Here is a 26,771-nt window from a genome sequence, read left to right on the forward strand (position 1 = left end):
CCAAATGTCGACAATTTTCAATATCCACGTCGATGGAACTACGCTACCGACTGTCCTACACCCGAAAATCTTGGGTGTGACGTTTGATCAGGATCTACAATTAGGTGAGCATGCAGCCGCAATTGTAGCGAAAATTAATAGCCGTAATCAAATCCTCAAGTCTCTTGCTCGCAATACTTGTAGAAAAGACAAAAAAACGCTCATTACCACTTACAAAGCAATTGGCCGACCGATTGCATGCTACGCGTCCCCTATATGGTCGCCAAGCCTAAAAACTACTCACTGGAAGAAGCTACAGACCTGCCGAAATACTACTCTAAGAACCGCCACGGGCTGTCTTCTTATGTCCCCAGAACACCATCTACATAATGAGGCGAGAATACTCCCCATCAGGGAGAGAAATGAGATGCTAACCAAACAGTTCCTGTTGAATACCCAGAAACTTGGGCATCCCAACAGACATCTGATTGATGAGCCAACACCGCTCAGCGGCTTAAGGAGTCATCTCCGTAAGCATTATGAGGAAATACGGGTCCTGAGAACTCAGCCGTATGAAGCCAAAAAACACATGCAGGTCCTCAGTGAACTCCTCAAACAGGCGTCGGACCTTTATGCCGGGAATTGCCCGGTGAATCCAGTACTCAAAGAACAGTACCCAAAACTTGCGGAAGAGGAACGCATACTCCCCAGCGAAACGCGAGTCACTCTTGCTCAACTTCGATCTGGATACTGTAACAGGTTAAACTCTTACCTATCCAGAATCAACCCCGACATACAAAATGTATGCACCGCTTGCAATGTGTCCCCACATGACATCAACCATCTCTTTAATTGTAATGTGGAACCAACGCCTCTAACACCCCTCTCATTATGGTCCACCCCTGTTGAAACAGCAAGTTTCCTTGGACTCCCGGTAGAGGATATTGATGACAATTTTTGATCGGTCGCACCTACTGGATGGGGCGAATAACTGCTGCAACAACAGCAACAACTCCCTTTTAAAACCCTTATTAATACCTTTAATTTGATACCCATGCCGTACAAACACATTCTAGAGTCACCCCTGGTCCACCTTTATTGCGATATCTCGAAAAGACTTTCACCTATAGAACTAAGGCCCACTTCTTTTTAAAATAATTTAATACCTTTCATTTGATACCCATGTCATACAAACGCATTACAGTGTTACCCTAGGTTCATTTTCCGACATGGTGATTTTCTCTTATTTGACAAAGGACGAGGGAAAATCGTTCCAAAAAACGTCACCCTTTGTCTACAATTTCGGACCCTTATCGGACTCATAATTAAGAGCGCTTCGAAAATATTTCAGGGGTGATTTAAAAAAAAAATATAAAAAAATGCGTTAAAATTTAACCAAATTTTCATATTTAAAAAAAAAATATTCAAACAAAATGAATTTATAGCTGAAGAAAGATAGTAAAGGCCAGTTGCTCCACTTTCTAGCATTAGCATTTGAATGTAACAATGAAGAAGAAAATTTTGTCTCCAAAGCTCTCAGCTGAGTATGGAATGTTCGGTTATACCCGAACTTAGCCTTCCTTACTTGTTCTATATACAAAGTTTACATTTTTTTCGTGAACTTTTCTCGAATTTCCGAATTTTTCGAAAACGTTTTTCAGATTGGTTTTTATAATTTCAGTATCAAAATTCATACAAGTTCAAAACTTTTTGTAGAATTTTTTCGAGTTTCCGAATTTTTCGAAATTGTTTTTGAGATTGGGTGATCTAGTTTAAGTTACGAAATTCCTAAAAGATTTTTCTTAAAATATCGAAAATAAAAAAGTAAGAATTCAATTGACGAACTTTAAAAAAAATACCCAACTCAATTCTTCTGTTTGCTGCTGTATGTACATATATACTACATTAATAAAATTTTCGAGCTGCTTCGCAAAAAAAATTTATAATATCAAGACATCAACCCATTTTGCCAGGTGGTTTACCCAGAATTCAGCTATGAGCAATTAGGTAATCAGCTTATCAATTCGACTATTTCTCATTTTAACTGTAAATGAGTTTATCAACAACTGGAAATGAACAAGAGCTTCAACGAGCACTCATATCAGAACATTTTCTGATTGCACTCTTGCGATTGTTTCGAATAGGAGTCAATGACCTATTTCAATTAGGAAAGACGTGACTCGTCCACAAAAACAATGATCTAAAAAGTTAACGTAGGTATTTGAAAAGATGATAGAGGGATGGCCCGTCCAAAGTTCTTCAGCAGAGTCATTGTCATTCATAGTCATCTCATACAGCATTGCTGTCCCGTTTCGATCCACGAGACAATATTAAATACACAATTATTTATATTTGGTTAAAGTACGTCTCTACGGTAAAGCGCCAGTTAAGTGAGTCAGTAAGTTTGATTACCTTACTGGGTGTGCTTCTCAAAAATTATTTTCAATGCAATTAATGCGTTTAAATGTCAAGTAGAAGAGTAAGGGGACATAAATTATGGTTTAAAAGATAAGAAAGTGTTTCATTGCTACTCCAAAATCATAAACATTTAATCACTTCCATAACTTGCATCAGCTTCTTGATATATTGTAATAAAAAAAACATCCAACAACTCACAGATTATATTGACGTACAATTTAAATTTAATTATATGACGGCCACAAATTTATATTCAAATTCAGAAATGGTCTTGGCTAAATTCGTCAGTGTGATATTCTATTGCGGCAGCAGCTGTGGTTGATGGTAGCGTGCTCCTGCCTCGCAGATGCAGTCGTCCTCTTTCACTGCTTGCATAGGCGGCTTCTGATAAGAATACTTTTTGGTCGAGGAATAATTTTTCATTCGCACACCATCACCTAGCTAGCGGAACCGCTGTAATTTGCTGTACTATATTGGTGTCAGCATAAAGCTTCTAAAGCTCATCATTTATAGGTCCGTAAATCTTTTGAAGAACTTTTCTCACTTCTCTTGAACACTTACAGAGCCGCCTCATCTGATGTTGTCATGGTCCATGCTTCTGAGCCATAAAACAGGACGGGTACGATAAGTAATTTGTAGAGCATGTTCTTCGTTTACCGAGAGATGTCTTTAATTTTCAATTGCTTACAAGGTACATAGAAACATTTATTAGCAAGAGTGATTCTTTGTTGGATTTCAAAGTTGATGTTGTTGTTAAACGAAGTCTTTTACTATTTCGAAATTATGGTTGCCAACAGTAGCGCAGTTGCCAAGACACCAATTGGGTGGCCCTTTGCTTGATGGCAGCAGGTACTTCCTTTTGTCGTCATTCACTGTCAAACCTATCTTTTATGCTTCTTTTTCCAGTTTGGAGTGAGCAGAACTTACCACGCGGGTGTTCTGGGCGACGAAATCAATGTCGTCAGCTTTCGCGAGTAATTTCACGCTCTTTTATAATATTTTTGCAGAGCTGGCATCTCATCATCTATTACGGGCTCGGCTTCATCATTCCTGCGCTTTACATGACTATCTCCATTTAGAAGGACAGAGAAGTCTTCCATCCATAATCTAAGCACTCTCGTAAGATTTACACACGTTATTTCAGGTGGCCAGCAGCTCAAGCTCCTCGCACTCACACCTTTAAGTGTCTGCTTTTTTCTTCTTGTAAAAGCGCCCCGCTTTCCTTTTCAACTCATGGTAGCGTTCGCACACTCTTCTTGTGACGATCGCTCATTATGCAACCCTGTCGGCAGCGTATTTTCTTTCGTTTCGTCATAGTACAGGTTTACAAGTATGATATGTATGAGAAGGAAATAATTCCTTTCTCTTTCTTACACACTGCAGTTTGACATTTCGGTCAGTGTCAAATTAGCGTGGAACCCAGTGGAACCTGCGTGGAACATGAGTTTGACACTGAACGAAGTGTCAAAATTACCGGGTTGCTGCCGTAAAAGCGACGCAGGGAAACAAAAAAAGGAGCGGGATATCAGATATGGGTTGCTGTGATGGTAAATTTTTTTGAACGAATTTACTATGAAAATGTAGTGCCCTATATGGATCCTACAGAAAATTATACAAAAGTCTTGAATTAGGGTATCTGAGGACGCGTAGTTATTCCAGCATTAAGAATACCAACACGGGTGCTAAGTTTTTCTACCCGTTCAAAAGTTCTCCGCGAAAAACCGTTTGAAACCGAGGTCGACTTCAATAACCCGTCCAAAAATGTGGAAAGAGATATGACAACAACAGTGCCAAACAGAATCCACAAAAGGAACGAACAAGAACAAGCATTTTATCAGGTGAGCGTGGCTGTGTATGTGCGCGCTGCTACATATCCTACTTGGAGACGTGTACTATGCGTTTAGTAAGTGCTAATTAATTTAAAAGGCGTATTGCTATGTAAGCGGTGGTCAACTCTTTTAGACCACAAATAGTTCTGCTTCTTTTAGCACTTTCAATCGCATTTAGCACTTTAATATCCACACACACTACACTTACATCATATCTGTTGATGTGTTTGTGTATATTTATATGGTATGTAGATACATTACACATAAACTCACTTCTTTACGATTTCATATCTCACAGATACTTGCAGTCGAAGCACATTTTTTGCATAATTAAATTCCGACACATAAAACACGAATAAACAACAACATGAAATAACACTTTGAAGCTACAAATAGGGAAGGCTCGTTTCTAAAGGCATGCAAAGAAATATTTATGTATAAATGTATGTATGTATATATTGTTGTTTGTATGTAATATGAGTGATGAAAAGAGCGCGTTAATAAGTAAGCGTTCGGGTGCATGGCATGCATCCGGAAAGACTCACATCTCTTTTGCGGCGGCACAGAAGCACACAGCCCTAACATGCAACACTAGTTGCAAGAAGACTATCTAGCTGCAAATGCAAATTCACGTACATTGTATGTATATGTGTATTTTCACTTACACCGGTGTAATAAAAAGAAACAAAAAAGTTTGATGTTGCGCGCTTTAACTATTTGTGGCGGCCACATAAGTTGAACTTGAACTTGGAATATGGGATGGCGGCTGCGACTATGGCTGCTATACGCGCAGCATAATGAACAATCGAAGAAGGAAAATAAAAGCAATAAATAAAATGGAAATTAAATATTCGACTGGTTAAAGGCGAAACACTTGTAGGAGTATAACATTTACGAAATTTTTCTTGTGGCTCACGATTTTTGAAAAACTTCAAGGGATTTTTGTTTTTACTTGTTTATTTTGTACACATTTTCAATGTTTTTTATACATTTTTTTTCAAGCTGTCTTCATAAAAATAAGTAACTTTATTGAATATTTTAGAAATCTGAAATAATTTTTTCTAAACTTATTATTTTGAAATGGAAATGAAAAAATAAATGTAAGGCGCGATAACCTCCGAAGAGATCTAGAGCCGAGCTTCTCTTCCAATTTGCGTCGTGCTACTCTTGATATTCCCTACAAATTGGCCGGACGGGACCTACATGTTTTGTGCCGACTCCGAACGGCATCTGCAAGGCAGATGAGTTTTCCCTGAGAGCTTTTCATGGTAGAAATACACCCGGAGCGCTTGCCAAACACTGCCGAGCGGCGACCCCGCTTAGAAAAATTTTCTTCTAATTGAAAAACCTTTTTTCTAAAATTTTGATGTTGCTTTGCCCGGGGTGTGAACCCAGGGCATACGGTGTGGTAGGCGCAGCACCCTACCATCACACGACGGTGGCCGCCAATTTAACTTTACTTCAACTTTCTTCTTTTATTTGCTTTTAATTGTTTTAAATTTTATTGTATTGTTCAAAAATATTTTTTATTTGAATAAAATAATTAAATATAATAAATAAATTTTTATATTTCTTTTTAATATTAACGTTTTCGAAAATAGTTTCCTCTTAATATTTAGCTTTAGTAGATAAGCTAGTTTTTATTTCTTTTAATTGTTTTTATTTTTATTTTTATTTTTATTTTTTTTAAATTATTTTTTTTATAATATTTTTTTATTTACATAAAATTATAAAAATTAATTTTTTGTAAAATTTTTGTTTGCAAATTTTCAAATATTTGCATTTTTTCGAGATTTTTTTCTTTTTAAATACTTAGCTTAATTAGAGTAATTGCTTTAAAATACGTTTATTCGTGTTCGGTTATGATTTATATTTTCAAATAATTTTTTTAAATATGTACTGCGTATTTAGTTGTTTTTACTTTCTTAAACAATTTATATATAGTTTTCAAGACTTACTTTATACTAATTCTTTTTTTAATTTAAAAATTGTTATTCAAAACTACGTCTTTTAAAATAGATAGATTTACTTGAAATTCTTAAATTTTTTCCGTAAAATTTTTTCTGAAAATTTTCCAAATTTCGTTTTTGTCCCTTGAAAGTTGTTTCTTCTAAAACCTTTTACTACAAAAAATGCACCTTCTGTGTTTGTCAAAATAATTTTTTTTGTTATTATTTTTTTTTTTTTTAGAAGTTTAAAATTACCTTCTCTAAACTTTTTCTCTTTAAATGTATAGTTTTATTTTAAATTATTTTATAGTTTTTGTTTCAAATTTTTGAAGTTTTAGTTCTCAGAGAATTCCTTCAAGTTGTTTTTAATTTCATTTTGTTTTTCAAAATTTACTTTTTGTTAATGTTTTTATTCAAAAACTTTGAAATTGCTTTCTTGAAATCTTTTTTTTTTTAAATTAGAAACATGAATTTTTATATTTATTGAAAACTTTTATAATTTTTTTGGGTTTACATTTGATTTTTTGTTTGTTTTAGTTTCTTTTGCTTTGTAAATTCTCTAAGTGTTTTTTCGAAAATTAGTTTCTTTCAAAATATTAACTTTGCTATGAATGCTATTAAAAAAAATTGTTTTTTTTTGTTATTAACAAAACACCCTTTCAATTAAAAATTGGTGTTCTTTTAAGGTTTTTATAAATTTCTATTTCGAATGTAATTTTCGATTTACTTTTAAATTTTTGAAATATTTCTAATAATTATTTTTTTATTGAATTTTTTTCTTTTTAGTTTCCTTACTTTTCGGGATTCTTTTATATATTTATATATGTGACCCGGTCTATGAAAAGGTTGCTTATGACTTAAAAAAAGAAATTGCGAGAAACAGCTGTTAAAGATAAACAATGCATTTCTTCAGTTTCTTAGTAGTAGTAATTTTTTTTGAGTCATAAGCCACCTTTCATAGACCGGGTCACATATATTAGTTGTTTATATATTCTTTTTCTCTTTATAAACACAAACCGGAAACTATATTTGCTGTACGATTTATTAATTCGTATTTGAAATGTAGTGTTTGATTTTATGATTTTTTTTTTATTATTAGAAAGATTTTCTTCTTTAAAAATAGATAACTTTATTTGTAAGAATCACCTTCGCAATTTTGAATTTTTTCATTCAATGAGTTGGATTTCTATAAGATCGTATTTCACTTGAATTTTTTATTCTGCCAACTTTACATTCCTTTTTTTTTTAATTGAAAAAAAAACATGAAGATTTTAAATATTTTTTTTTTTGCTAAGCTTTTTAAAATTTTACAAAACTTGTTTAACCTTTAAATATTATTATAATTTTTTTCAGCTTATTTTTACATTTTTCTTCCGCCATTTTTTGCAAAAAAAAAAATAGATCAAAAGCCGCCTTTCCACTTTGCACTTTTCTTAATAAACAAAATAAAAAAAGACACACACAAAACACACTCGCTTTAAGGCAAATCGAACAATTCGAAATCCAACAACCGACACAATTACGCGCGCATTGAAGCTGAAGTCGCGATCGACTAAATATACCAATTTTGCAAAGTTGCCAACAGCGCCTTCAAACAACATCAACGGCCAGCCCCAATGCGAAGTTGAGCCAACTTGAGTCACCTCAGTCAGCGAGCGCCATGGTAACTCACCAGAGAGAGTTGAATGATCGCGTACAGAGCAGACAAAAAATCTTAGTGGACAACTTTATTTTATTTTGTCACTCATTCTTTAAACTAAACTCACTCAGCAGAGCTCTTATTATCGCAAACAAAAAGTTTAGATTGTTTACTGCTTATCGACAATGAAAGCCGGTAAATAAGCCGGTATAGGGTGTATTAAGTACGGAGGGATTTATAATAAATGATACTCTACGAATATGTATGTTTGTATGCGTAATCAAAGAACACAGTTAAAAATATTAGACTAGAATATAGCAAAGGTAAGGTTAAGAGGGCGTGCTTGGGAGTTTCCTAAACTTCCACTCGGAGACATTTTTGTCCATTGTGAGTACTCTCAGTGAGTGCCGGATGGCGGCACATTCGCCTAACCAAATCACTTCATAGTGGTCCTCAACGAATCATTTTCTTATCTGATCAACCTAAGTAGGAGTGAAAGATCCACTTTCCCAACCTCTACCAGACTTCACCCACTCAAAACTACTCATACTCACTCAAATTTTAGTCGTGGTGAACTTGTTTCATACTCTGAGTGATCCATTTGATTTCCGCCTACCGAACCACATTTATATTAAGGTAGACTGCACGTTGTCATACTCACACATACGCACTCAATCTGCTTGTCAGTCGTTTATTTGCACATGTTGCATGCCACAATTGTTTGCCGACAACAAAACAAATAATAAGCGATAGTATATGTGAATAGCAAAAAAAAAAAACACAAAAAACAAACATATAAAACCTCAAAACCATATGGTGAGTTATGTCAGCAATTTTTGTGAGTATTCAAGAACAAATAATAATAAAGATCGCAGAGAGTAACGCAACTGATCGTATTGTCTTACATAAAGTGATATAGACACACAGATCATATGATGTATGTATCTATGTATGTATTGAAATATTTATGTGTATCTCTATCAAATAAATGGAAAGTTGAAGAAGAGAAAAAAATGGAAAAAAAACAACAAATTAAATCGTCAGCCCTTATGATATTTACTTTACTGACCTTTCGACGACTTCTCACAACACTTTATTAGCTGATAAGTGATACTTTGTCGTCGGTAATGACTGTTTATTGTGGTTTGGATGACAGTGAATAAATATGTCTGGCTTAAGGGCTCACAATCATACAATCGAGTATGTTCGAATACGTGTATGTCGGAAAAAGTGTTTTGGGTTGCATTGGATATCGTCTTATAGTGAACGCAGAGGCGAAATTTGTGAGTTACAAGCTGCACAACCTGACAGGCTTGCCCGTCCTTGAGGGCGCCCTCAATAATCTCAATACAGAGGAGATCAGTTGGGGTTTTGATCTTGATATCTGACTCTAGGCTTTATAGTGGCTTTATGATAAGAAGTATGGACGTCCAAGAAAAGGTTGGGCATGCCGCTCTCCACCTGCAAGCTGAAGATAAAGAACGCTCCACTGATGGAAGCGGGAGCCAGGTGGAAGCACCATGATATATGCCACATGGCAAAACTCACATGGTCGGAATGGAATGAGAAGAGATCGCGTGTGCTTCTCACCCTCGGTAAGAGGAAACTTTCCTTAGTTGTGCGTCTTCTAACTGGTCACGTTTGTATTGGACCGCATGCGGAAAGGATTGGCGCTGCATGTAATGATTATTGTAGAAGCTGCGGCAACGAAGGAGAGCCTGAAACTGATAGGCATCTACTGTGCGAATGTCCATCGCTCGGTAGAAGAAGGCAACGTCTTATGGGCAATATGTTTCTCGAAGATCTCACTGATATAGCTGAGGCCAATACAGGATGCTTAGTTAGCTTCACAAACTCAGCGAAGTGGTTTGATTAGGAGAGTCGGAACAAATCCGTGTGGATTTACAATGTGCCTATAAATGTCTAGGTGTGCCGCTCTGTTGCGGACGGCAGCCACTTGAACTTAACCTAACCTATTGTCGTCCAGATAACTTTGAGCAAAGGTTCTGTATGTAAAATGACCACCAGGGAAAAGGATTCCTTAGACCAAAATCATAGGGAACTGGCTGTTTCAACAGGGCTAGACTGTTGAGAGCCTGCTGCAAAAAGTATAGTTCTACTTAACAGTTTAATAGGTGGTTTGTGGCATATGGAAACACTCTACAGATGTAAAATAAGCCTATTACAATACCCCTATTAAGTTTGAGCCAAAGTGAACGCGTTGCCCCAACTAGTTCAAAATTTTCTTCCAATTCCCTATAGCGAAAAATAGTACTTTAAATCTACCAATGGCATTCTCCGTGTTTGATTTGACAAAGGTGCTTACCGACTCTGTAGTCCTAGGGGCGTTATGCTTATAACGCTCAAGAGGTTTGTGATAGAGTTATGACTAAAAGTTGAGTGCTTCATTAGAGCACCCAGCAACTGATGTCGAAGATTGTAAGATTTTTGCAGGAGCTATCTATTCGGCATTTCGTTCTGATCTTTAACAATTAAAATTTTCTTTTCATTGGATGACTACAAAATTACCTTTAGGAAGAACTGGGAACTTCGTAGTATATCACCTATGTTAATACAGTCTTTCGGTCGGTATTAGCTTGCGGCGCTGTAGTTTGGTGAAAGGCATTAGACAAGAAGAGCAACGAAGTGGATATTGGAATAGCAGGCACAGTAAGCACCTCTCATCAGGATGAGCTAATCATATTTTGGACTTCACTTTGTCTCATTAGCAGGGGACAAATAATTGGTATCAAAACTGACCCTATATCGTCAGTTTGTGATTTTCAGGCTCGTATATAAAGAACTTTTCGAGGAAGGAATGGTGGAATGCCTAGGCATGAGAAGTAGGATACAAAATATACAGACGGCTCAAAAATGTAAGGGGATTTGCAGCGCAACTAGGCTCGAATGTGATCAGGCAGTCAAAAATTACTGTCGAGCTTGTGCAGTATTTCCCAGTGAGGACATCGGCTATTGAAAGCTGTATGATTATGCAGTTCCAGCAACCGCCGTAACGGTTTTTGTCAACACCGATACACTTCTAAAAATCCTCAACAATAGTTTTGTCAAAAGCACGACTGACTTGGAGGAATTTGAATCAAAAGTGATGTAAATATACCCTGTAAATATTGTTCTCTGCTGAATTCCAGATCACAGAAAAATCGAAGTGCACGATATCGTAAAAAAAGACTCGCCAAGCCACTGCTTCAGATGAGTTACCCATACAAATGACTCTATCATAGAATATAAGTGGTGAAGCTAGGAAATGGGACAGTATCGGGTATAAGGTAGTCTTTCGTGTTAGAGATGAAATCCAAGCTGGTGAGATCTCTTCTGTAGATCGCATATTTATACAACGGACTTGGGACATACTGCCAAATACATCAACAACTTACAGATTTATCATTGCAGCCAATGTCATGAGGGCTCCACCGATTTCAAGCAGAATTAATATCGGCGCGTTTTTCATATTTTCGACAGTCCATAGAAGAGAATTGGCACGCTCCCATAGAAGGGAATTGGTTAGACCATACAGCATCTACGCTATGTTTTTATAAATTAAGCTTAGATTACAGATTTTCGTCAACTTTACTTCCAAGCTAACTAATCACATTATACAGGTCTGACTTGATTTCAGATGTTTTGTATTGCCTCGTGAAAAGATCAGCTCCCATTTTGCTTAAGTTGCCAGCTAGTCCTCATTATTCGGATCACCTGATGGAACCAGGCATACTTACATAACACTTCACTGGGTATTTATGCGTTTGCCGCTTACAAATGTTGTTAGGCCGTTACCTTTCAAAACCGCGGCTCATCTACATTAGGCTGAACAATTTCTGCTGCTAAGTAGCCACTGACAAAACATTGTTGAGCGCTTCTTCGATATCCAGGAAAGTGGCAAGAATATGCAGTAGATAACGCAGGGCCAAAGTCTGATCAATATCTCAGATCTATGATGCCTGGGCTTTCAAGTGCGCCTATAATTTGATCAGAAAGCTATTTCACAACACGCATTCCCTCACTTTGCTACGCGTCCATCGGAAGCGTTTCCATCATCGTTTTCTATAATCGGAAGTAGAGTTTTGAGTGGCTTATGTGTGTAGTGAAAACTGCGCCTGCCACTTTTGCTTTCCTATTAGGTATTGAAACGTTTCGAAAGCGGGTTTTTCGTTATTGTTGTAGCGATTAAGACACTCCCCGAAGGTTTTGATGGTTCTTTGCCGGATATAGATCCGGTACGTTCCGGTAAAAGCACCATTACGGTACAATCCCGACCATCTCGGAGCGATTTAATATGACCACATTGCATTTTCTAGGCCTATTATGACTGGCATACCTGCCGCGGTTATACTTTAAGCCAATTGTATTTATGGTATTTCATAGTCTCATTCATACCCACATTCGTTTTATCTCCATCTCTTTCAACATTACCATATTTACTGACAAACTCATACCCGAAAATATGAATTACCAATTTGGTTGTTTGGTACAAAACGTTCCAAGTCACCAAGTGGCACCCAATTCGGCAGCAAGAGTCATTCAGCCATCGGCTATAAATTATCACCTCTGATCCCATTGATTTGCATAAATCCGAAATGTTAAGTAACAATTTTTTCTCGCTTTTAGTTGCAATATGCAACTAACTGCATTTTAAGCTTTTCTTTTATTAATTTTTCATTGCTAACTAACTAAATCTGCAGTCGCTATTATGCGACGGACGGGGTTGAATTGTATTGGGTATTAGACTGACGTTTATATTTGCGCATACTTGTGAATGTATGTTTGGGTATGTACATATGCTGAGAGGTTTTATTGAGAGGGGCTTCCAATTGGTGCGGTTCAACAAAAGACCACTAACAACATTTCAGGGGGGAATCTTCACAGTTTTTCTCTCTGAGAGCACTTTTTGTTTAACCCTACGATTAGCGGTGAATAAATTCAACACAGCGTTGTCGTCTGGCCAGACGAAATTTGACACTTTGAACTTTATCCACAAATATTTTAATTTTAATTTAAATAAGTTTTCAGAAATAAGTTTGAATTTTTATTGATAAATTTTGAAATGAATACGAACTATGAGGCCTTATAGGCTTAAAAATATGTTCGTCTAGCCAGACGACAACGTGAGGTAATCAACTTTGGTACAAAAAAAAAGATAAAATAAAAAGAAAACGGCGGCCACCGTGGTGTGATGGTAGCGTGCTCCGCCAACCACACCGGATGCCCTGGGTTCAAACCCCAGGCAAAGCAACATCAAAATTTTAGAAAATAGGTTTTTCAATTAGAAGAAAATTTTTCTAAGCGGGGTCGCCGCTCGGCAGTGTTTGGCAAGCGCTCCGGGTGTATTTCTACCATGAAAAGCTCTCAGGGAAAACTCATCTGCCTTGCAGATGCCGTTCGGAGTCGGCATAAAATCATGTAGGTCCCGTCCGGCCAATTTGTAGGGAAAATCAAGAGGAGCACGACGCAAATTGGAAGAGAAGCTCGGCCTTATATCTTACCGGAGGTTATCGCGCCTTACATTTATTTTTTATAAAAAGAAAAAAATATCGATTTCCGAATTAATATAAAGATCGCCTCTAAATTTAAAAAGTCAATAAAGCTTTTCACGAAAATAAAGCCTTCTCGTATGGCCAGACGCCACAATCTATCGGATTGTTAATGGCCGTTTTCACCATCTTCAGATAATCACTTATTTATAAGTTATCGAAATTTTCTCCATGCTAACTGAAGCTTCGCGTCTGAGTCAAGTGCAAGCAAAAAATGTAAACAAACGTCAGCTGTTTGGCTAATTATCGTGTATTCACAATAGATTTTTCCGTTTTGTTCTACAAAATATTCACAATTATCATTTAATCGGGTGTGTGTCACCCTGTGTTTGGTAAGAAACAAAGATGTAATATGAAGCTATATTATAGATTGCTATCCTCTAGGTAAAATCCAGGGATGCACCTTAACGTTAAGCTAATCGTTTATCAAAAAATTTCCACCGTTTCCGTTGAAACACTTCGAAATATTATCGATAAAAAAATTATCAAGATAAATTGTATCTCGTTTTTAACCGAAACGATAAGCTTTCGTTGTCGTTAAAAACGTTAACAAAAACGTGATACTTTATGTTTGAATTGTGCTGGCAATGCTATAGCCATGGTGAAGCCGTAAGGTGGTAACAGCGAGCGGACATACACACACAAACTCCATGTAATTTGTTTGTGTAATTCGTCGATGGTAATGTCAAAAATACTCTGAGAAATGTTCGTACTGTCAAAATTCATGAGAAAAGTTGCAATCAGCTTGGCTAATGCTTTCATCTTTAATGACTCCGTCATCAATCAGCTTTGCCAGCATGGTTTGAAATTAATAATCAACATAAACGATTTGATTTCGTTTTGATATGGCAGAAAACGAAACAGAATCATTTCGTTAATTTGACGTTCTTAACGTTAAAAAACGAAATGAAATGACTTTGTTTCGTTTATTAACGTTAACTATCGTAACGAAATGATATCGGTTCGTTGGTTAAGCATGCCTGGTAAAATCTAACTTAACTGGAGATAGTGGAAACGGCACTTAGAGAAATACACGGATAATGGATATAAACATATTTCTTTCTGGAAAATTTATAGAATTTCATTAAAAAATTTAATAAACCGAGGATTCAATTGTATCTCGCAGAAAGAGATATGTAGCCCACATTAAAATTTTCTTCTTGGAATCAGTGCTCTGAATACCTCATTGAGATAAGAATATAAACTAAAAGCAAATTTTACGCAAAGCGAACACAGGGTGTAACTAGTGAGTGCCACAAGCTACAGATACAGAGTGACAGGAAAATTTTGCTTTAAAATGCGAACTTTATAGCTCAAGATGTACGGCTATTGGCGTTTAGCGACTTCTGTCATTGAACGAACGGACATCCTGATCCCGTGCCTGCTTTCTTTGGAGATCTTAAATTCACCGTCACAATTGTGGGGTCGGAAATGTAGGAAGATACAATGTACGGCCAATTGTAGGGAAAATCAAGAGGAGCACGACGCAAATTGGAAGAGAAGCTCGGCCTTAGATCTCTTCGGAGGTTATCGCGCCTTACATTTATTTTTTTTTACAATGTACGGATATAAGGATGATACTACACTAATAGAGGAGATGGATCCGCGATACACTATGTTATGCTTAATAATCAAATCATATAGGCTGTGAGATCACCTCAGTGCCGTTCAGGTGGCACAAGTACTGAAGGAAAAGTGCGTAGCGTACAGCCATGTGAACTGCTAAATGTGTTACGGTAAGCGAGCAGGGACAGCTGATTACCACCAATCACTAGTGGTGTAAGAAAGTAAACAACGCTTTGGGCAGCGGAGGGCGAGTTTTCGAACCACCGTACCCAGCTGCGTGTACTCCGCTGTCAACGCTTAGATATCTACAATGCTTGTGAGCAATAACGACGAACCCAGCCCCTCAATGGAACGCTGATCTCCTGAGGGGCGTTAGCTCTGGCGCTTCGCATGTGAAGCCGGTGATGTACAGCGAAATAGCCAACCTCCGAACATGAGTATGCTTAGACCTTTTGTGGGCGATTACTTTCATTGAGAAAAGCAGCTATAACGAAGGTAATTAGTCAACTATGCTTTGAGTCAGTTCTTGGTGGCTAACTTTTCAGTTCAGTTCCTAGTTCCTACTGAACCACTGCCGCAACTACGACCATTGGCCGCAAATGCCACCTCAGCCATCGAATAAATCCACCTCATAAAAGGTATATTGGGGTTCTTGTCATACGGGCATAGAAGGTAACGATAAGACGGATAAATCGTATTTGGTAGATGTTCCAATCAGATTTGGTGTGTTAAAAAGAAGGCAAACGTTGCTCATGATCAATTAAGGAGGAAAGACGCAAAACTAAGCGCGATGCTGTCAATGATCATGAGTAAGCCGGCTTTAAAGGTAGTCTAGTTATTAAGGTCCGGTAGACTCATGAGGGACTTTCTTAGAAGGCCCTGCCTTTTGGCAGTATGGCGAGTGCTGAAAATCGTATTTGCAAAGAGAACAGATTAATTTTATAATATAAGTCTTGGTACTTGAGAGTGCATTTCAGTCGGGTCGAAAAAACTTCTGGTTACACTCGGATCTACCTGTACACCAATACCTAAACCATACCTTATATGAGAACCTTATTACATTCCAGTATCGACTTGCCCATAAAGAAACACCCTTTAACTCTACTCATTGCTACTGCGTAAGTATCTGCATTGGTTTGAAACGTCTTTCTTTTTTTGAACTGTCATAAATTAATTCATTTTATTAGACTTTGCATCTGAAAATAATATAAATCACTAAAAATTTGGCTACTACGTAGACTCGTACGATTGAAATGAATAGATCTTTTGGTATGGCCTCCATAAAATGAAATATTTTTGTATGTTTCCAAATAAAGTTTTTATGTAATAATAAAGTGATTAGAGACAAGAGTTCATTGCTTTCGGTGTTAAGTAGTACGGACCTTTTCTATGCAACTTTACCCCTATCTGATGCGAGCTTGGGGTACTTGTCCCCATATTAGCCGTCAAAGAGGAAGCCCATATTAGAGTGACCTTTTTTTAAGTCTTTGAATGCCTCTACTCAAACCGTAGACCTCTTGTATGACAGGTATTCAGGCTACCCACTGCCATCGTCATTTCCAGTTTTCCTTCTTAGACCATCATATTCGCAAAGGTGGTGGTCTCCTCATACAAGTGTAATTATTTTATCTAACTCAATGGGCGTATGGAGGCATGTAACACCTGACGTTGTCACTTTGCATCAACACTACATACAATAAATGCATTTCTAAACAACAATGTATGTGTTGGAGATAATAATACCGAAACTTTATGGTTTCTTAAATCGTATGGAGGAAATTTGTAATGTATGGAACAATTTTTTTTTTAATCCCATCGTCAATATTTGGCACTTAGGCGGCTAGAACATATGGGCGTTGCGTGGCAAGGCAATCCAATTGCAAGGATATCTTCTTCTTCCTCTTGTAACAGCGCTTGTAGCTTAAAGGAGTTTTCATCCATTTCATTTTCCGAAATCACTGCAGGTCCCCTTCTTTCTCTTATGCCAAACATGCATACCGAGAGCAATACGTTCTGCCCCGGAGCTTTTTTATCTCTTTTCTCACTGATCCGTTTTTCTTTTATTCGTTGCCATTTGCAGTGGTATGCCGTTGGTTCGAAATTAACGGACCGGTTCTGGTATACTGTTTACTGTGCCGATCCAGAAATAAATGGATCCTACAGGCTGCCAGATCACTGGAAATTGTAGTCGTGAAGAAACAACAGAAATTCTGGAGGAACGGTGCTTAAGCTGCAGTCGCGTAAAATAATTGTATTGATAGTCAGACAGCGATCAAGGCAAAAATCTCACACAGTACTTCATCAAGAAGTGTCCTGGAATGCAAGGAACCATTGGAATGACTTTGCTCAGGCCAGACTATACATCTATACTGGGTTTCCGGTCAACAAGGGATAGAAGGTAATGGACAGCGCCGATTAGTTGGAAAAGAAGGGTGCAGCACGCGATGACTCGACGGTAGACGTCCCGATCCGTTTGGTAGAAATCATCTAGCAAGAAAGGCATGGACAGAAGTGAGGGTCACAAAATTTCTAAGATCATGTGCAAATCCTACGGTGTTAAACCACAAAATTGCTTATATCTCTAAAGGGACAAGACTCAAGGCTTACGATGAGCGTCATTCTGGCGTCATATGATTATAAGTAAGGTCTTGTCAGTAGCAGCACATGTAGGAAGTGCAAGCTTTAGAAGAAAACCATTGAAGACGTTCTGCGCCCGCGAGGCCAAGGTTCCAGCTACTAAGGGCGACCAAGTTTCAAGATCTCGAGGTAGCTAGCCAAGGGGCGGATGGGCCATCACTGGGGCTTTTTTAACTGTTCGCCTCTGTGTTTGAATCTCGTGATAAATAGCATAGCGACAGAGGGAAACCTCCAACCTTGCGACCATACAACCAGCCCGACTTGTTTACAAAATCAAGAATATTTTGAGTCCCTATTTCCAATAATCTACACATATTTTCCAAAAAGGAGCTGTCAAATGATCTTAAACGGGTTCGAGCTAGAGCCGTGAATGCTCAACACTCTCTTTTGAAGTGATGTCGGAATATCCATACTTGCCGCACGCATACCTAAAGCCCAATGACCAGTGCAGACCGCTATAAGTTTATGGTGGTCGGCACTATATCTACCCAGTAGACTCCTTGTCCGCTTTTCATTGTATTCTGTCCATGTAGCTCTTGAAATTACACAGCTCGTTATACTCTTTGAGCTTTGTTCACGTAAAAAATCCGAATTTCCGTCTTGGCCACCCCCAGGTGTATGTCTACCTCGACGCTGGCTATTCTCTCAACACCTTCCGCGAAGCCCTTACGTGCCAGATAATTTTACTTACTTACTTACTTAATTGGCGCTTAACCGTTTAAACGGTTATGGCCGTCCAACAAGGTGCGCCAGTCGTTTCTTCGCTTTGCCAGCTGGCGCCAAATCGTTTCCACCTCATACTTCCAGCGAAGTGGGGCCGCCCTCTTTCTCTGCTTCCATAGGCGGGTTCCAATATAAACCCTTTCTTAGCTGGAGCCTCATCTTTCATTCGCATAACATGGCCTAGCCAGCGTAACCTCTGCGTTATAATTCGCTGGACTATGTTGATGTCTGCATAAAGCTCGTATAGCTCATTATTAAACCTTCTTCGGTACTCTCCATCGCCAACGCGTAGATGTCCATAAATCTTTCGAAGAACTTTTCTCTCGTCCCAGCTCATCAGACATCCCATTTCTTTCGATTCCCCTAAGTCCCGGAACCCAGATAATGGATATTTCCAGAGTCTCGGTTAACACCGCTATAAGTTGCTTGCATGCCCCTACCAACTTTGACCTAATGAGGGGTGTAGATAGCGTCTTGCATTTCACTTGCTGCGTGGCTGCCAGACAAGATAAATACATTGGCAGTTACGTTCTCGATTGATTTGCAGGCCTGCCAAATCGCGAGAACTTCAGCTTGCAACGCACTACGGTGTGACAGCAGTTTCAATGATGTTGAAATTTCTAGAAAATTCGAATAGATTGCATTTCCTATACCTGAGTTTGGTTTGAAGCTATTGGTGTAGATCTGTGTGCTGTTTTTAGCTCGAACCGTACTAATTTTTCCAATCATTGTTAGCACTGCGGTTTGAGCAGTTTACGGTGATAATAATCTATTTCGGAATTCAAAGTTGCCGGCGGCAGTAAATTAAGGATACAGCTACGCCCTTTTTGAGTATCCGTCCATCACCTAGAAAGGCGTATAGTTAGCATTAAGAAACGCAAGACTTAATACTAGTAGCTTCAGATGCTACCTGATGAGAGTTAGTATGTCCGAAAATTCGAACGGCGATTTCGCCAGTCGACGGAAAGTTTGAAAACCGTGGCAACTTCGTAAGGGATATTGTCGACGCGAGATACGACGTACTAAAGCTATAGAGAGAACATTTTTACTCAGTACTAAATAGCTGGGAAGTTGTTAAACACCTTGCAAACAAGGGCGTAAGAGTCAGAATTGGAACGGCATATGACACATCCACATGAATGGCACTACGCTATCACCTATCAGCTACACAAAAATGTTGGGAGTGACATTCAGTAGTACTCTCATCTCTCACGCACACACAACCGCAGTTCCATCTCAGTTTTCGAACGATTTTTCACTGAAAGAAGCAACTTTGCGGTGTATTTCAGGATTAACAACACCTAAGTCTGTTTCAGTTGCATGCCATGCGGATGGTCATATATACTTTGTCTGTAAATGAGCCTGACATGAAGTTGAGCTAAAGAAATTTTGAATGTAGACATCAAATCAAAATGATCGCCAGACTTAATAAAATTGCATATAAAATGATATTTCATGTGCGAAAGTATGCATAAGTACGTAAGTATATGCGTAGCTACTTAAATATGTACTTTCGCGTTTTTGTGTGAATTTTGTATTATTTATATGTAAATAAATACGTGGCGATGTAAATGTAATTAATTACATCTATTCATTAACATTTTTGCAACGGTGCAAAACATTACTTAAGTGCGTAAGTGCGTGCATTAGCAATGCTTAATTAAAAAAGCATTTGATGCATCCTAATAAGACACAAACAATTTTGAAAGCGATGTCAACTCAAACTGAAAAGGCGAGACTTTTGAAGCGACAAGCAGAAATGAGCGATGGTCATCTAGTCGTGCTGCTACCAAGAGGGGGGGTAACGTATGGTCCTTCCTCTTCCATAGGCGGGTTCCGATAAAAATGCTTTCTTATCCGGAGCGTCACCTTTCATTCGCATAACATGGCCTAGCCAGCGTAGCCGCTGAGTTCTAATTTGCTGGCCTATGTTGATGTCTGCTTAAAACTCGTGCAGCTCATCATTAAATCTTCTTCGATACTCGCCATCGTCAACGCGTAGAAGTGAATAAGTCATTCGAAGAGCTTTTCTCTCGAACAGTCCCAGAGCCGCTTCATCTGCTGTTGTCGTGTTCCATGCTTCTGCACCATACAGCAGGACGGGTACAATAAGTGACTTGTCGAGTATGATTTTCGTTTGTCGAGAGAGGACCTTACTTTTCTTTGGCCTACCTAATCCAAAGTGACATTTAGTGTTAATGCTGGTTCCCAAATAGCGATGTCTCTTACTATTTCGAAATTAGTAGCGCGCTTCCCAGGGGTCCTCAACGAACCATTTGCTTTCTCTAATGAACCTAAGTAGAACTAAAATATCCACTTTCCCAGCCACTGCCAGAGTGTCGAAAAATCGTGCTTCAAGAAAAACCGTGGCTTTAAGGACGTTGCCCCAATCTCATATTCCTCGAGTTTACTCAGAAAAAGACCTAGCGGTGATCCAACAGAGCTATCCGCCTCGCTTATGTCCATTTCAGAACATTTCCTGGCCATCTTATCTGCAAATACATTCCCTTCAATATCCCTGGGCCCTGACACCCAGCAAAGGAAGACATATAGGTCACTCATGAACGCCAGCAAAGCAAGAAAAACGTTAGCAGAAACTGAGGCCAAAAGTTACACCACTGTTCAACACTGAATCATCTTGTGCATTAAGCTAATAAGCTCCCACTCTACGGATTCCACCTTTCAGTAGACCAATGTCCTAAAGAAGTGATACGATCAACCATCGCCATAGTTAGTGACTGTTTCGACACATCAATCATCCTCTCGGGAATAGCCGGAGCCTTGGTCTCACCTCCCTTTGGTCCCTCCGAAAAAGCCAGAGTCTTGGCGTAACCTCCCGTCGTCTTTTCTCCTCCTTCAACATTGTTTGTTGACAAATCGCCAAATTTCGCGTGCTCCCTCTGACTTTCAGCTTTCAAGATTGTTGCTTTCGTGGTAGTTGCTACCTCGCTCTTTCTTACAGCTTTAAGCCCACTTGTCTTGTCTATGCGTTTGGCCTCCCTCACGGTCTTGGGACTGGATCCTTTCTTCCTCTTCAAACCAGGCTTGTTGCCTTCAGCTGAACGTTGCCTCTTCATTTTGTCGCTCGAGACTTTCTCCATCTCGTACCGACTGCAGTACCGAGGTTTGCTCGACCTACTTCTACCTCCTCACGTGCTCATTCCACACGCTTACTCTCCAGATCTGTTGGATCGACCACTGCTCACAAGCATTGGTTTATTCTTAATGCTGTAAGGTACTACAATATAGCTCACTCACTCCCTCTGAAATGTAAATGTGCAATTCTCCACTCTATTCTCCGTTTGAACTCACTTGCCGTTCCATCACGGAGCTCGTTGACTCTCCACTACTTTAGCTCCCCGTGGTCCGATGTATCGCTTTTGACGCTTTTTCGTCCTTGGCTTGCGATTCAGTTCTCACTCTCTAATCCTTATTATCATAAGATCTCCACCATCTTGTTTGTACGACCACCTGCCCGACAAGGCGGGCTCTGCGGTGTTATATTTAATATGGGGAAGAAACCCCCGCCTTACTGTGGTGAGGTCATCGTAACATCCCGTGGCGGCCAGAGCCAAAGACTTAGGTAGTCTTGTACATTTTATCCTCTTTATTATATCTTTATATCGATATACTTATTTATATTACGCAAACTTCCGCAAGAAGTTAATGAACGCTTTAAATATGCTGAGAAGGAGGAATATAGATTGCGATAGGATTAAGTACCTCACTCTTCGTAAAAAATATATTAAGCTCTGTAATAGGAAGAAATTAGAGTGGCGATGTAAGGAAATTGAACAGCTTAATAGCGTTAGGAATTGAAGTGACTGGTGGCGGCTAGCAAACTCACTTAAAAAGGTCCGTTGTAAAGTAAGTTGTAACCTTAAGATCCGTGACTTCTATCTTCATTTCAAACAACTACTATACCGTAATAATATTGATTCGTGCGTACACTGGGCAATGCCCCAGCTTTCTGACCCCTTTTTTGATGCTCCTTTTGATTGCAGGGAACTCCAATTGGTTATTGATGGTACCAAATGCAAAAAAGCCCCTGGGAAGGATGGCGTATGTTATGAATTTTACAAGTTTGCTCCCCAATGTTTCCTCAATGAAGTGCTTGCGCTTCTAAACTTTATTTATTTGAGAAACCAGATTCCTTCCTCTTTCAGTTCCTCCATTTTGATTGCCCTCTTTAAGAAAGGTGACCCTAACGCTACTACAAATTACAGAGGTCTGTCTTTGCTAGACATAATCTATAAAATCCTGTCTGGGCTTTTACTTGGTCGCATAAATGCTTCGATCGATTGCAAAAATATTTTAAGTGAGTCTCAGTCCGGTTTTCGCAGAGGCTATTCGACGATAGACAATATTTTTGTGCTTTCAAGCATTGCCCAACTCAATTTTTCACGTAATAAAAGAACTTTTGCCTTTTTTGTAGATTTCTCGTGTGCTTTTGATACGATTCCCCGCAACATGCTCTTTTATAAACTAGCTTCCTATGGTCTTTCAACTCATATGATTGAAATTTTAAGATTAGTCTACGCTAATACGTCTTCCAAAGTTTGATGGCAATCTGTCAGATCCTTTCCCTGATAATCACGGTGTCCGCCAAGGCTGCCTCTTATGCCCGGTTCTATTCTCTTTGTACTTAAATTACCTAAATGACTATTTGTGCGCGGGTGTCAGGGTTAAGAACATTAATGTGAAGGTGCTTATGTACGCAGATGATCTATCTAGTCTTGCTTGCGGAATCACCGGAACAGCTACAAGAAATGATAAACTCCCTTTACAACTATTGTAGTCAATGGGCACTAACTGTCAACTTGAACAACTCAAAAACAAGTAAGGAAGGTTAAGTTCGGGTGTAACCGAACATTACGTACTCAGTTGAGAGCTATGGTGACAACATAAGGGAAAATAACCATGTAGGAAAATGAACCGAGGGAAACCCTGGAATATGTTTGTATGACATGCGTATCAAATGAAAGGCATTAAAGAGTATTTTATGAGGGAGTGGGCCATAGTTCTACAGGTGGACGCCATTTAGGGATATAGCCATAAAGGTGGATCAGGGTTGACTCTAGAATGCGTTTGTACGATATGGGTATCAAACGAATGGTGCTAATGAGTATCTTAAAAGGGAGTGGACCTTAGTTCTATAGGTGGATGCCGTTTCGAAATATCGCCATAAAGGTGGACCAGGGGTGACTCTAGAATGCATTTGTACGATATGGGTATCAAATGAAAGGTGTTAATGAGTATTTTAAAAGGGAGTAATCCTTAGTTCCATAGGTGGACGCCGTTTCGAGATATCGCCATAAAGGTGGACCAGGGGTGACCCTAGAATTTGTTTGTACAATATGGGTATCAAAAGAAAGGTGTTAATGAGTATTTTAAAAGGGAATAATCCTTAGTTCCATAGGTGGACGCCGTTTCGAGATATCGCCATAAAGGTGGACCAGGGGTGACCCTAGAATTTGTTTGTACAATATGGGCATCAAACGAAAGGTGTTAATGAGTATTTTAAAAGGGAGTGGGCCTTAGTTCTATAGGTGGACGCCGTTTCGAAATATCGCCACAAAGGTGGACCAGGGGTGACTCTAGAATGTGTTTGTATGATATGGATATCAAATTAAAGGTATTAATGAGGGTTTTAAAAGGGAGTGGTGGTGGTTGTAGGCATTTTCGAGATATCGCCATAAAGGTGGACCAGGGGTGACCCTAGAATTTGTTTGTACAATATGGGTATCAAAAGAAAGGTGTTAATGAGTACTTTAAAAGGGAGTGGGCCTTAGTTCTATAGGTGGACGCCTTTTCGAGGTATCGCAATAAAGATGGACCAGGGGTGACTCTAGACTTTGTTTGTGCAATATGGGTATCAAATGAAAGGTGTTAATGAGTATTTTTAAAAGGGAGTGGGCCTTAGTTCTATAGGTGGACGCCGTTTCGAAATATCGCCACAAAGGTGGACCAGGGGTGACTCTAGAATGTGTTTGTATGATATGGATATCAAATTAAAGGTATTAATGAGGGTTTTAAAAGGGAGTGGTGGTGGTTGTAGGCCTTTTCGAGATATCGCCATAAAGGTGGACCAGGGGTGACTTTAGAATATGTTTGTACGATATGGGTATCAAATGAAAGGTGTTAATGAGTATTTTAAAAGGGCGTTGGGCTTAGTTCTATATGTGGACGCCTTTTCGAGATATCGCCATAAAGGTGGACCAGGGGTGACTCTAGAATGATTTTGTACGATATGGGTATCAAATTAAAGGTATTAATGAGAGTTTTAAAAGGGAGTGGTGGTAGTTGTATATGTGAAGGCGTTTTCCAGATATCGACCAAAATGTGGACAAGGGTGACCCAGAACATTATCTGTTGGATACCGCTAATTTATTTATATATGTAATACCTGCCAAGATTTTAAGGGTTTTTTATTTCGCCCTGCAGAACTTTTTCAGTTTCTTCTACTTAATATGGTAGGTGTCACAACCATTTTATAAAGTTTTTTCTAAAGTTATATTCGCTTCAATAAAACAATCCAATTACCTTACCATGTTTCATCCCTTTTTTCGTATTTGGTATAGAATTATGGCATTTTTTTCATTTTTCGTAATTTTCGATATCGAAAAAGTGGGCGTGGTCATAGTCGGAATTCGTTCATTTTTCATACCAAGATAAAGTGAGTTCAAGTAAGCACGTGAACTAAGTTCATTAAAGATATGTCGATTTTTCCTGAAGTTATCGTGTTAATGGCCATGCGGAAGGACAGACGGACGGCTGTGTATAAAAACTGGGCGTGGCATCAACCGATTCCGCCCATTTTCACAGAAAACAGTTAACGTCATAAAATCTATGCCCCTACCAAATTTCAAAAGGATTGGTTAATTTTTGTTCGACTTATGGCGTTAAAAGTATCCTAGACAAATTAAATGAAAAAGGGCGGAGCCACGCCCATTTTGAAATTTTCTTTTATTTTTGTATTTTGTTGCACCACATCATTACTGGAGTTGAATGTTGACATAATTTACTTATATACTGTAAAGATATTAAATTTTTTGTTAAAATTTTACTTAAAAAAACATTTTTTTTTTTAAAGTGGGCGTGGTCCTTCTGCGATTTTGCTAATTTTTATTAAGCGTACATATAGTAATAGGAGTAACGTTCCTACCAAATTTCATTATGATATCTTCAACGACTGCCAAATTACAGCTTGCAAAATTTTAAATTACCTTCTTTTAAAAGTGGGCGGTGCCACTCCCATTGTCCAAAATTTTACTAATTTTCTGTTTTGCGTCATAAGTTCAACTCATCTACCAAGTTTCGTCGCTTTATCTGTCTTTTGTAATGAATTATCGCACTTTTTCGGTTTTTCGAAATTTTCGATATCGAAAAAGTGGGCGTGGTTATAGTCCGATTTCGTTCATTTTAAATAGCGATCTGAGATGAGTGCTCAGGAACCTACATACCAAATTTCATCAAGATACCTCAAAATTTACTCAAGTTATCGTGTTAACGGACGGACCGACGGACGGACGGACATGGCTCAATCAAATTTTTTTTCGATCCTGATTATTTTTATATATGAAAGTCTATATCTATCTCGATTCCTTTATATATGTACAACCAACCGTTATCCAATCAAACTTAATATACTCTGTGAGCTCTGCTCAACTGAGTATAATTATGGTATTTAGGAAATGTGGTAGAGGCCCCGGCTCATGGAAATGGATCTACGTTAGCGAAGCTATTGAAGTAGTTAACGAATACAAATACTTAGGTGCACTTCTCACTTGTCAACTATTTTTTAATAAACATTTGGGCTCAAAGCTAGTGGATGCTAAAAACGCTATTAACGCAACGTGGCTGAGCTATATAATAACCCTCGGATCTGTTTGTCGCAGAAAATAAAAATCTTTGAGGCTGCTTCCAGGTCCATTATGTTTTACGGCGCGCAGGTATAGGGGGTTAACGAAACCGACCAAGTTGAGAAACTTCTTAGATTTTTCGTAAAGAAATTGATCTTCCTTCCCACTAATACGCCAAACTACATGTTGCATCTGGAAACAGGCTTGCAGCCCCTATATTTACATACGCTTCGCCTGTACATGCTCTATATCGCCCGCTGCTTTAGCTTATCAAATGACAGACTCCCGCGTATTCTAGCAGAGGAGACTTCCAACCTGGGGATTTCTTGGATAAAAACTTGGAAAGAACTTGCTAACACCGTCACTCTACCTTTAATTACGCAATTGCCATCAGCTAATATACAGTCCTTCACTTCCTCGCTCTTAGAACGCTTAGCTGAGTATAATACAAATAGGTTCCTCGAAATGGCTCGGAAGTCTACTACACACGACCTTTATCCGGCTCTTGTGTCGTTGGAGGTATATATTTCACTGATGATTACAGTGCATATGCAGCCAGTCTGATTCTCCGAGCACGTGGAGGTTTGTTGAATCTAAACGCAAGAATCTATAAAAACATA

General features: G+C 38.7%; 1 protein-coding gene across 5 annotated transcripts in view; it reads right to left on the minus strand.

The window, feature by feature from the left end:
- Nucleotides 1-26,771, minus strand: part of spri (sprint) — a 1,202,745-nt gene that overhangs the window by 1,088,169 nt on the left and 87,805 nt on the right. Inside the window, exon 1 of one of the 5 annotated variants that reach the window (XM_067781448.1) lies at nt 7,540-7,748. The exons of 1 other annotated variant lie outside the window; for it this stretch is intronic. The gene's annotated coding sequence lies outside the window, so the exon portion shown is untranslated. Of the gene's footprint in view, nt 1-7,192; nt 7,749-26,771 lie in introns of those variants that run through there. 3 more of the 5 variants (XM_067781447.1, XM_067781446.1, XM_067781445.1) reach the window with 3 other exon arrangements.

Source organism: Eurosta solidaginis, chromosome 4 (assembly GCF_040869045.1).
Source record: "Eurosta solidaginis isolate ZX-2024a chromosome 4, ASM4086904v1, whole genome shotgun sequence".
NCBI lineage: Eukaryota > Metazoa > Arthropoda > Insecta > Diptera > Tephritidae > Eurosta > Eurosta solidaginis.